Source organism: Daphnia pulex, chromosome 2 (genome assembly GCF_021134715.1).
Source record: "Daphnia pulex isolate KAP4 chromosome 2, ASM2113471v1".
NCBI lineage: Eukaryota > Metazoa > Arthropoda > Branchiopoda > Diplostraca > Daphniidae > Daphnia > Daphnia pulex.
The window spans coordinates 12820632-12831385 of NC_060018.1; the positions used below are offsets into that span (position 1 = coordinate 12820632).

General features: G+C 43.4%; 1 protein-coding gene across 1 annotated transcript in view; it reads right to left on the minus strand.

The window, feature by feature from the left end:
* Positions 1 to 8189, minus strand: part of LOC124188372 (zinc finger protein rotund-like) — a 117760-nt gene extending 109571 nt beyond the window's left edge. The window contains exon 1 of the mRNA XM_046580943.1: positions 7851 to 8189. The gene's annotated coding sequence lies outside the window, so the exon portion shown is untranslated. The remainder of the gene's footprint in view (positions 1 to 7850) is intronic.
* Positions 8190 to 10754: the final 2565 nt, after the last annotated feature.

Consider the following 10754-nt stretch of genomic DNA (forward strand, 5'->3'; position numbering starts at 1 on the left):
TCCAATTTTCAAGCCAGCAGACACAGTTTTCTCCCCTTTTTTGTACCTACTAGCCGAGTTTGTTCTTGTTCGGTTTCTTCTTGTCTCTGACCGAAAGGAGAATCGATTCACGCCCTGGACACCCCAGCAGAAGCAATCAACGTGGTTGGGGCCCCACCACAACAACAACAACAGCAACAACAGTCATCAATCGCGACTCCTCCTTCCTTCTCGGAAAATCCCTCAGCAACTAAAAAAGAAAAAGAAAATTCCCGCACAGCAAAAACGAGACACCCCGGGTCCGTCTCGGCTACACAATAAAAAGGGACTCGGTTGCTGCCCGTTTTTTCGGATTAAACAACTTGGTTCTCGTCGTGTAATCCGACGAGGATTGTATTATTACACGGGTTCTTTTACCGGTTTCGCTTTGTTGAATTATGATGGGCCACCCCCCGACAATAAAATTGCGGTCGGCCATTCACGGACATAACCACACGTGAAACCTATTTACCAATCCCACACCTGGTGATCTAAAAATAAGCAAATAAAAATAGAAATAATAATAAGAGCCGCACAGAGCTATGATTAAGCCTCGATTAGATCACACATACACAAAAAAAGGAAAATTCCGAATAAATTTTGTGATTGAGAGAATAGAAAATCGAGTCTCGGCAGTCGATAAATCATTTTTAAAAGAAGAAAAAAATGCCTGTCATTATATATTTCGTGGCTGGTATAAAACACGTGTGGGCTGAGCCGCAAGGCGCAAAAGAAATGAACTTAAAAAGTCAAATAGAAAAGAGGAAAAAAAAATAGAGACGTGTGTTTGTCGCCTTTAGAAATAATTCGTTCAATGAATTATCGTGTCGTCATCTCGTGGTAATTTCAAATCATTTCATGATGTAATCTCTCCGTTGCTGGCAGAGTAATATGCTTGGCCTAGTGTGTGTGTGTGTGTGTGATTTGATTACCACCTGGGAAGACTGAGAGGAACAAGCGACGGGCCCGTCTCCATTTCCCAAAATGATGATCTTATAACAACTGCACATGTAGATCGTCGTCCAGAGAAAAATATGAATGATGGAGGCTCGGGTAGTACATAGAGGCCGCATTCCACATTCCTCTCTCCCCCTCTTGGAAATAGATCTCTCCTTCACCACCCGCTTCCTCCCTGTCAGCTAAAGCCTAGCTCTGATAATTACACGAAATTTCCAGCAACTTCGACACCCTGCAGCATCAGCAACACAGACACGATAAACGTTTGAGCTAGCCCATCCCCTCAATCAAACCACCTGATTAATCAAAAAGACAAAAGAAAAACCTCCGTGAATACGTTCACCCCCTCCTCTAATAGCCGCTCTCTCAAACGATACCAGTCACGATAAGAAAAATGGAATTTAAAAAACAAAATCGGGATTAAAGAAAAAAGAAAAAAAAAACGGGAAAAAGAGTTCAGAGAACCACGACATTGCTCAATATAATCTGTAATTTTTCACGATCAAGAGTGAAGTGTGTGTGTGTGTGTAATAACGAAGGTGGAATTCTAGATATAGAGGGAGGAGAAAAAAATAGGAGGAGGTTTCGGTCAGCGGCCTTCACCATCAAGTCACTCCAATGAAAACACAAAAAAAAAATTCAACTTTTCAACGGGATTCATCAAATCGGAAAGAATGAAAGTTGTCGTCTAGATTTTTCAGATGTACACCTGACACCTGGTTCTATAGTCTAGTTCCTAGTTCTTTTTTTGATTCAAACCACCAATAACTATGCAATTAAATTCGGATGAGAGAATTAAGGAGCGTGCGTATGTCAACCCGATATTGAGCAACAGACTCGAGCTGTCGTTTCAAATGCGCCGCAGCAGAGAAGGTGAAACGACACATTTTATTATTCCATCAAAGATGTATAGGCCTATCTGCACGCTGCGTCATTCCAGCTGGGGCTTATTACATATTCAAATAGTATTCGATTGATTATCTTGCCCTCTCCTGTCTCTTGTTTAAACACGTAGCTTATAAACCAAAGAGCTTTTTTTCCAAACGGGTTTGCCGGCAATCGGCACATCTCATATGGCGCCGCCAAATGAACTCGGAGAGCAATAGCCGGTTATATTTTGATATGAAAAGGTTCTCTACATTTATTGGCCGCGACCGGCTTTTTTTTTGATCCGCATCAAAAGGTTCTCACATAATGACGGGACGGGTTAGCTTCACTCGATCCAACAACAAAAACAAATCAAAAGACAAAGTCGCAGGTTGATGACGGGAAATCACTCCAAATGTTTTACAATCAGCCAAATCTATTCCAGACACTTTCACTAATTGGCGCCACGCTCGACCGCACTGTCGTTTTGAATATTTCATTCATCAAAGCTCTCAGCCCAAAAAAAAAATAAGACAAATTTGGAAATGATCGTTGTGGGATCGCTTGTTGTAGGCCGTGTGTCTTATCGGGACTGGGTGGAAATTCCCGCGGGCTCAATCGGTGAAACACGTGTCGTCGTGACGACTTATTCCCTTCTCTCTAGCCTCGATCATTTCGCTATTTATACGCTGCAAAGGAACTGCAACCGCGTGCAAGTCCACAGTTTTAGATTCTCTCAATCTCCCGGCTGTCACGCACGTCTCGCAGACCCACGGCCCAAGTTGTGGTGCGCACCGTGAGAGTATAGAAGAAGCGGGGCCGGCCGGCCAGCAACGTGTGTGTATATGCAGCTGATGGCTAACGATTTGGGACGATCTAGATGAAAGAAAGAACTACTAGAGAGAGATCCCGAAAGTCTATGCTGTGTGCGCTGCTGCACGTACATATATCAGCCATCGAGATGGTCGATCAATGTCAGTGTCGATCTCGCTCGAGGGAATACAAACATTCGGAGACGGCGGGCGCTGCGCTGCCTCATCAGCACAGCAAGTTTTTTAAGGTTTTGCCCAGCCGAGCGACCGACACTAGAGCGTCGTCATCATCATCATCACGCTTTAGCTGTGTCGTGCATCCAAACGTTTCCAGTCCAGCAGCAAAAGAGAGAAAAAACCCGTCGTCGCTGTTGTTTCCTCCCCGGTACATACATACATACATACTACAAGACGGTCGAAAAAAGAAGATATGAAAAAGAAGGTTGCACAAACACAAGAAGCGAATAAATAAATATATAAATCAAACTGGTTGATGATGACGGTGTGTGCCGACGAGCGAAAAACAGTCAGTGTCATTTTGATCCACTTTCGACGACGGGCTGTCTCTGTATACAGCGTTGGCTTTTTTTATTTTTATTATATTTTCCAACTGATGAATTACATCCACTCGTCGGTCCTGGATGCAACAACTTGGCAACCGTTTTCTTTCGAGGGCTGCTAAAGCAGCAAGGGGGTTTTAAAAAAGAGAAACCGGATTCAAAAGAGGGGAGAAGAAGACGCAATAAAAGCCAATTATTCGATTCACGGAAACGGTTGACAAGCTCTTTCGACAAGTCGACTCTGTTCGTTTGTTAGTCTTCGCCTTCTTGACTCATTCTCGGTGAGCGCAGTCAGATAACGCCAAGACCCGGTTTTCTTTCCAGGTAGAAACAACGTGAAGAAGTTACGCTTTTCCATCAAGGTACACACGTGGGCCCAAACGAAGGCAAAGAAGTCGACAAGTTTTAAAAAAAAAGAAAGAAAAAAAAACAGACACAAGTCATACAAGTTAAGGAACAAGCAATCAAACATCACATTCCTGCCAGAAAAATGTTTCCCCCTCTGCTCTGTGCTGTGCTTATTGAAAGGGAGAGAATAATCAACCCCCAACACACACACACACACACACCCGACATAAATGCAAGGGGAAACTAGACAGACGGCATCCATGCTGCTGTTATGTGATATCCAGTCGGGGGGTATTTAGTTGTTACACGTCTATCTTCTATGCAGACGAGTATGTGGATGGTACTACCTAGTCTCTACGTGTACGGGTGGTGGACGTTGTTATCGGCAACGTGAATCTATTCGAGTTGAAGGACAGACGATGCCACCAGAGTTGACTGACATTTTACCCCAGCAGAGCCACAGACATAGTATTTTTCAATTCCCTCTAATCAAAGAGCATACTAGCTATAGAGTGTTCGTTATACTCGACGTTTCTGTTTTGCTGCTATTGCGCTGTCACACACCAAACGGCAACGAAGAAGACCCTTGACAATCGAGAAACCGTCTTTCGGAATTGGATTTAAAACATTTTACAAGAAGACCATATAAGCAGAGAGAAAGATACGCGCAACAGGGGAAAATGAAGGAGCCGGTTATTCACGGGGAATGTTGAAAAGAAAAAGAAAAGGTTGACATATCAAAAATGGGTGGAGATAAAATTTAAGAAAAAAAGGGAAAATGTGAAATAAAAATTCCCGACAAGAGATAGGGGAGAATCGAGGTATGTGAATGTGCAGGACCAGCACACCAAACCCTCATGATTGGCACTAGATTGCAAAGTGATGGATCGTATCCGACTGTGAAGCGCATTTTTCTCAAAAATCTCGACTGACTCATGCTTATGATGATTTACTTTTTTGTTATTTCGAAACCCGCTCTCTTCGGGAGGGAAATTTCAAATCAAATAAATAACCAACGCTGCTGGTCTTTTCTCCACAAAACAGAAACAAAAAAACAAAAAAAAAAGTCGCACGCGCTTCTCTTTTGTATATAACCCAGCTATATACTGTCATCACCAGGTAAAAATGGTTGGCCAGTTTTAAATCATTGGACCCGCTCATTCCTAACAAATCTGCACCTTTTTTTAAAAACAAATACATAAATGTCGCCCAATAATGTTTGAGGAAGCCGCGCCCGCAAGTGGTGAGTTGAACCGAATGAATGATGTGCTTGCTGCTGCTCCCTCTCTCTCCGCCATTTCCTATACGTCGAGCGATGAAAAAGTTTTCGGCTGCCCATTTTCTCCTTGCATTCTGCATGAAATTCTCTCTGCTTTTTTTTTCTCTCTGGGCAAAAAGCATGTCATCACCCTTCATTGAAAATGAATGAGGAAACTGTAGAGAGAACAAAAAAACAACGACAGGAGCAGCAAAAAAGGACTCGAGGATACGCAGATTATGAATCATTGACAATGGCCAAATATTAGATGAGGACTGTAGCGGACTGCCGTCAACTCCCGTTGAACAACATTAGAAAATGAAGGGAGCCAGAGAGAGCAAATAAAAAACCAACAAGCCAAACAGTTTCCTTGTGAATAATTCAAATTGGGAGGGGATATGCAGTCAGTATTTTTTTTGTTCCTTACTCATTCCAAATATTTTATTCTATTTATAATCTAATATTGAACGCCGGAGAGTCGGATCGCGTCTACATGTACGTGTAGTGTAGGTATAGGTGGCCCGCGTCGTTTTGTGCACACGCAAGTCGTCGACGCCCAGCCAAAGAGTCGAAAACGGGCCAGGAATAATAATGACGATCAAAATTGAGAGAAAAACATTCCATCCAGTCAAAGGGGTCCAGCAGCGATTCACCTTTGGGTGATGCCAACTCTGGCGTGTATGTAACTTTCCAGGCGTCTGTGTGTGGGCCATAGACAATTGTGCCCGTTGTGCTGCTTCACATGTGTTCCAGCCAACAAGACGGATGACCTTCTCATCCCTTTCTCTCTATGCAGACGTCGCGACCGTCCGTCCGTCCCGTTCCGACTTGGTCTTCATCCGTTTCTCCGACTTGCCGTTTAATCCGCTCTGACGTTGGCTCGTCTCGCAATGGCAGTCTGCCATCTCTCTCTCTCTGCCTTGTATATGTAAACCAGCCCAGCAGCATCTCACCCCCCTCCTGCCATCGCCGCATCATCTTCAGCTGTGCGCCTTCGGAAAAAATGGGGCCCCAACGCGCATTCCCTCTCGATCCAGCGCGCCCGTCGAGTCAGCCCCGGCCCGGCATGCCAGCCAGCCACTGATGGGGGAGGGAGGGAGAAGAAGAAGCGAAAGTCGAGCCAGGGCGAGAAGTTATCAGAGCCGACACAGAAGAACGCGCAACCGATCGGTCATCTTTGATCGCTCCGTGAATAACCAAAAGTGAGACGGGCACCCCAACTGGGAAAAACCCAAAAAAGCCAAACGAGCTCTCTCGGCTCTCTCTCTACACGTCGAATGAATCTACATAAATAGACCCTTTTTACACTATACACAGTACAGAGACTACGAGTCACACCAACCAGATATATACCGTGTCTCACATGATAAACATTCGAGTTGTACACGAAACGTAAACGGCTTTATCGCGGCTGGACAACATTGAAATCGAGTTGAATTAACATGGTGTCGACTAAATGTCAGAATTTGTGTCGCCACCGGGGGCGGGAAAAAAAAGTGCCAACCAGAAAATCGATCGATCGACATTAAAAGGCGGCCCTTTTTTTGTTATATAATACGGACGTATTAAAAAAGAGAGTCGCATGACAAAGACAATCTCGAGGAAATGACGACGAGAAGATGTTGCTGTCGCTCGTTATGACATTGGTCGCATTAGGGCCATTACAGAGTTGGAGAGGAAAGTGTCGCCCACAAAAACGTTAATAGAATAAATTTAGAAATAAGAGTCGTAAGGTGGTGGCTTGGATCTGACGAGAATAAAGATTGCCGGAAAGGGGCCCGACGCCCATTCCTAACTCTGTTGTTATTATATTGAAAAAAGCGGATTTGGTTAAGACTGGACCTGTTTGAAAACGCAGTTTGAAATCTAGGAGGTGTACATTCAGACCACGACTTGTTGGGGTTTTTATTAATAGGCGGAGGATTGTACTCTTCTGTTCTATGGACGTCGGTGGAGGATGATCCATCACATGGAATGGAACGGGGCCGGGCCTTTTTCTATACTGTAAGGAAACGGTTCCTTATAAGTCGTCGCTGTCGAAGACGACCCCAGTCGGTCCGTGTTGCAGATCAGATTAGGCAACCAACACGTTCAGCCGTACGCAGCCAGCCTCAAAGGGACGTTTCCATTTTATTTATTCTTTCAATTCCGCCGATTATAAAAAAAACAAAAAAATAAGAAGAGATTCCCATCTATACACGAGTCCTCGCCCCTTTGGCTGCCATCAAAGGAAGAAAATGGATGATCAGCCAAACACATTTATTCGTTGCGTCGATACCAATCTTTTTCTAGTAAATAAATTCCATTTTGCTTTGATTCGAATTGTAAATAGCCACATGTTATCGCTTCATAGAGAGACAGCACGACGGTTCTCCCCCCTATTTTATTGGAACAAGGCCTATAAGCGGCCATCAACTTGTTAACTCTCTAGCGGCTACAGCCGTGAATGACGACACTTTAGGAATAATGGCATTGACGAGGTATTAAGGGCGGATGACGGCCACCCAATCTCCTAACGACGATTACGTTACCCATGGAAACATCGTTCAACAAAACCCCCCCAAAAGTTACACACACAACATTCGTTTTTGCATTTTTGAAGAAGAAAAGACTAAAACTCGGAATTTTTTAACCGGTGGCTCGAGCAAATGAAAGAGACAAAGTGGAAATTCTCTCGTGGAAATGATATTTCGACAACGAAATTTTCATCGAGAGATGAATCAAAAAAGGAAGGAAGAAATCAAAATTCGCTATAGTTATTTCGTTCAACGTGAGTCTCTCCCGTCATTGGGGGTGACCCCGAACGAGCAGCAGCCGTGCATACGACTTTGAAAGATGTTCTCAATTTGTCTGTTGCTCAGGAATTTCAATTCCAACACAAAAAAAAGAATCAGAATGTCGACGACTGACCCTCATGACCAACAAGGAACAGTAAAAATACCCGCATTTTTGTCAGACTCTACTACAACGAATTGATCCAGAATTTGCCATTTCACGTTCGAATGCAAATATTAACTAGGCATCACTTACTTTGAGTGATGGCTGACTTTGTTCGGGGCCCGGGCTGTGGATCTTGTAGTCTCGTTGCTGTGTCACTCCAATTTATTTCAGCAGGCTGACAGGAAGTTGTTGCCCGTACCAGGTTTGAGGCTGAGTCGAAGTAAATGGGCGCCAAGCCACACATTCTGCACGTGGTGGCCATTGTTATTGAGTGGGAAGAAAGTTTCAAGTCTTTGACTATATAGTCACACTACCAAAAATGGACACGTTTCCTTCTCAATAGAAGAATGGGATGATCAAGTGTTTTGGATATTCTTTTAAAAAGTTTTATTATTTGATTAACCAACTGAAAATGTGGGATAGGGAGAACAAACGACCTTCTTCATCTCGCACGACTTAGAAATAACCGGATCATCATTCCACAGCGTTGCAAAATTGCAATTGATTGAAATTATTGTCAACGTCAAGTCGTCAATTCTTTTTTTGAAAAATGATTATTATTCGATTCAAATGTTTTCAATTATCAACAAGGCGAGAAAATCAAAATGGAAAATAGTTTTATAAATTTATAATTTGACCATCCCACGATCGTTAACATGTATCGATGTCAAAAAACTTGACAACGCCACGAACCTGTATTTTCGCCGATTCGTGTATTTTAATCGTATGCAAATGTCATGTGAATTCTTTCCTCCTCCCGTGACTGGTTTTCTGTCTGGCATTTTACACTTTTTCCCAAAAAGATATTGACGGCTGAATAAAATATATCAACGTGCCAAGGTTATTTTCCGCCATTATCAGCTGCTGCTGCATTGAAAAGAAGATAAACTCGACTGTGAGTCCTTTTCGCGTCGAGATTCATAGCTAATGAGGTGATCTCTGTTTCGGTAAACGAACCATGCACAAGTAATCAAAAAATCGTCTCCACCACGTAGCCACCACCGACATTTTTCTCCATTTCTCGTTGCTCCGATATCCAGCAATTAGAAAAACGGGATCGGTCGTGACGCCGTGTGTAATCAAAGCGCGAATTTAACTCGATATTAACTACTCTATTCATCACACAAGTGTGTACTCTCGTCCCATGATTTTCGGTGTACACACGATGAGCCTACAGACTCTACAAACACGGAAAATGAAACGCCCCATATTTTTTATTCCATGTAATTTAGCCTTTTTTTTATTTTATTTTTATTTCATTCCAATTTATTTTCCTTTGGGTTTTCTATCCACTTGGTCTGCGTTCCACGTAACGGGGCCGTTCACTTGCGCGTCTGATTGCGGTGAGTGTAGAGAAAAAAAAACGATCAAATTACAGGGTTTACAATATCGTGAAAAACAACAGTCAACGAAAACAAGAAGGAAATAAAAGGAATAATTAGGCCGATATGATTATATAAAAAAAGTTTTTCACACATGGATAAAGTTACCAAGAAATAAAAAATAAAAAAAAAACGACTTCTTTAAATGGCGTTGAGTTAACGAGGAGAAAAAAAGAAGGAAACGCCCTTTTTGTTTCGGTGTAAAAATCCCGGATAGAGTATTAACGTGCACCTGTTGGCGGGATATATACGTACATAATGATGGAACACTGAAATGTGTGTGACTGCGAGCTGATGCTGATGAACGCGAAAAAATTTAGCCTTTTTCGGCGTGTGCGTCTAAACTGCTGCAGTAGAGGAGCATTTATAACAAGGAGACGTCGTGTTGTTGTTGTTGTTGTTGCTCGTCATCTTCTTCTTCTTCTTCGTCAACGGATTCATTATGAAACTATTGTGTGCGCTCGGCTGGGCCGTGTCTCGCCACGCAGCAGAGCGCCGGGCTGCTGACGTTGGGCGGGATTAGCTTTTCGACAAGTTGGGAAAAACTTTTGCTTGTCGAGCGCGACTCGTTATTAAACGGCCGTGGCGTGATGCTATTTACCAGCCCTCATTAATATCAAGTTTGTGTGCTCGACATTTTTCCATCCGGCCTCTCTCTCTGCTCTCACAGTTCAGTCCCGAAAAAGTTGTTGATGCCGCTAGACGTTTATCCATCACCCGAGAGGAGCAGTCATTTGCAAAACAACACACCATCCAATGCCATCGCCATCAGGGGGTTGTGTGTATGCCTCCTCTTGTTCGTCCGAGCTGGATGCAACGATCGTGAGTCGCGAGGTACGTTGTCGAGTTGTTGCCGGCAGGCAAAATCGTGGCTCTCTCACGTTCTCCTTCTGTCGAGGAGATACGGATAGAGACTCTGAGAGAGAGAGAGAGACGATTTTTCAAGCAGATAAAGACCCACATGAGGTGCATGACATGAACTTTTCAAGGTAAAAGGCGGGGCCATCCGTAGAGACAACTCCCGTGACCCAGAACGACGACGACAACTGGAAACAAATGGAAAAAATATTCGTAAAAGTGGACAGGGGGGGGACCAAGTATTACAGGCGATATGCGTAAACTCGTCGGTCAGTTTTCACGCTGGTCCTCTTGTCACGCTGACTGTCGGTCCTATTATCATCGCTCTTACACACGCCATTTAAAATCTAAAACAAAAAACAACATGAAAACTGAAAGACACAACACGTAATAATCGTTTGGAAAGCGGGAAAGAAAAAATATATACGCCCTATACCGTCCGTGGGAGTGGCTTGAACGTTTCGTTGTCACGACCCTCTTTAAATTCTCAACTTCTTGATCCATATTGAGCAATATAATGTAGGACAAGACACAGAGGCTTACGTTCTGGAGCGATCAATCACGGGCCGGGCGAGAGTCAAGAGGTGAGCTGCTCCCCCCCCCTACCATATGCATAATTGTCTTCTCTCTCCCCTTCGTTATTATTACGTGCAACGTTTAGCCTTTTTCATAATCGTAGCAAATAACAAGAAAAAAATGTAAACTTCCGAGAAAGATTACAATCGACACAATTAGGCAAATTTTCAGACAGTAA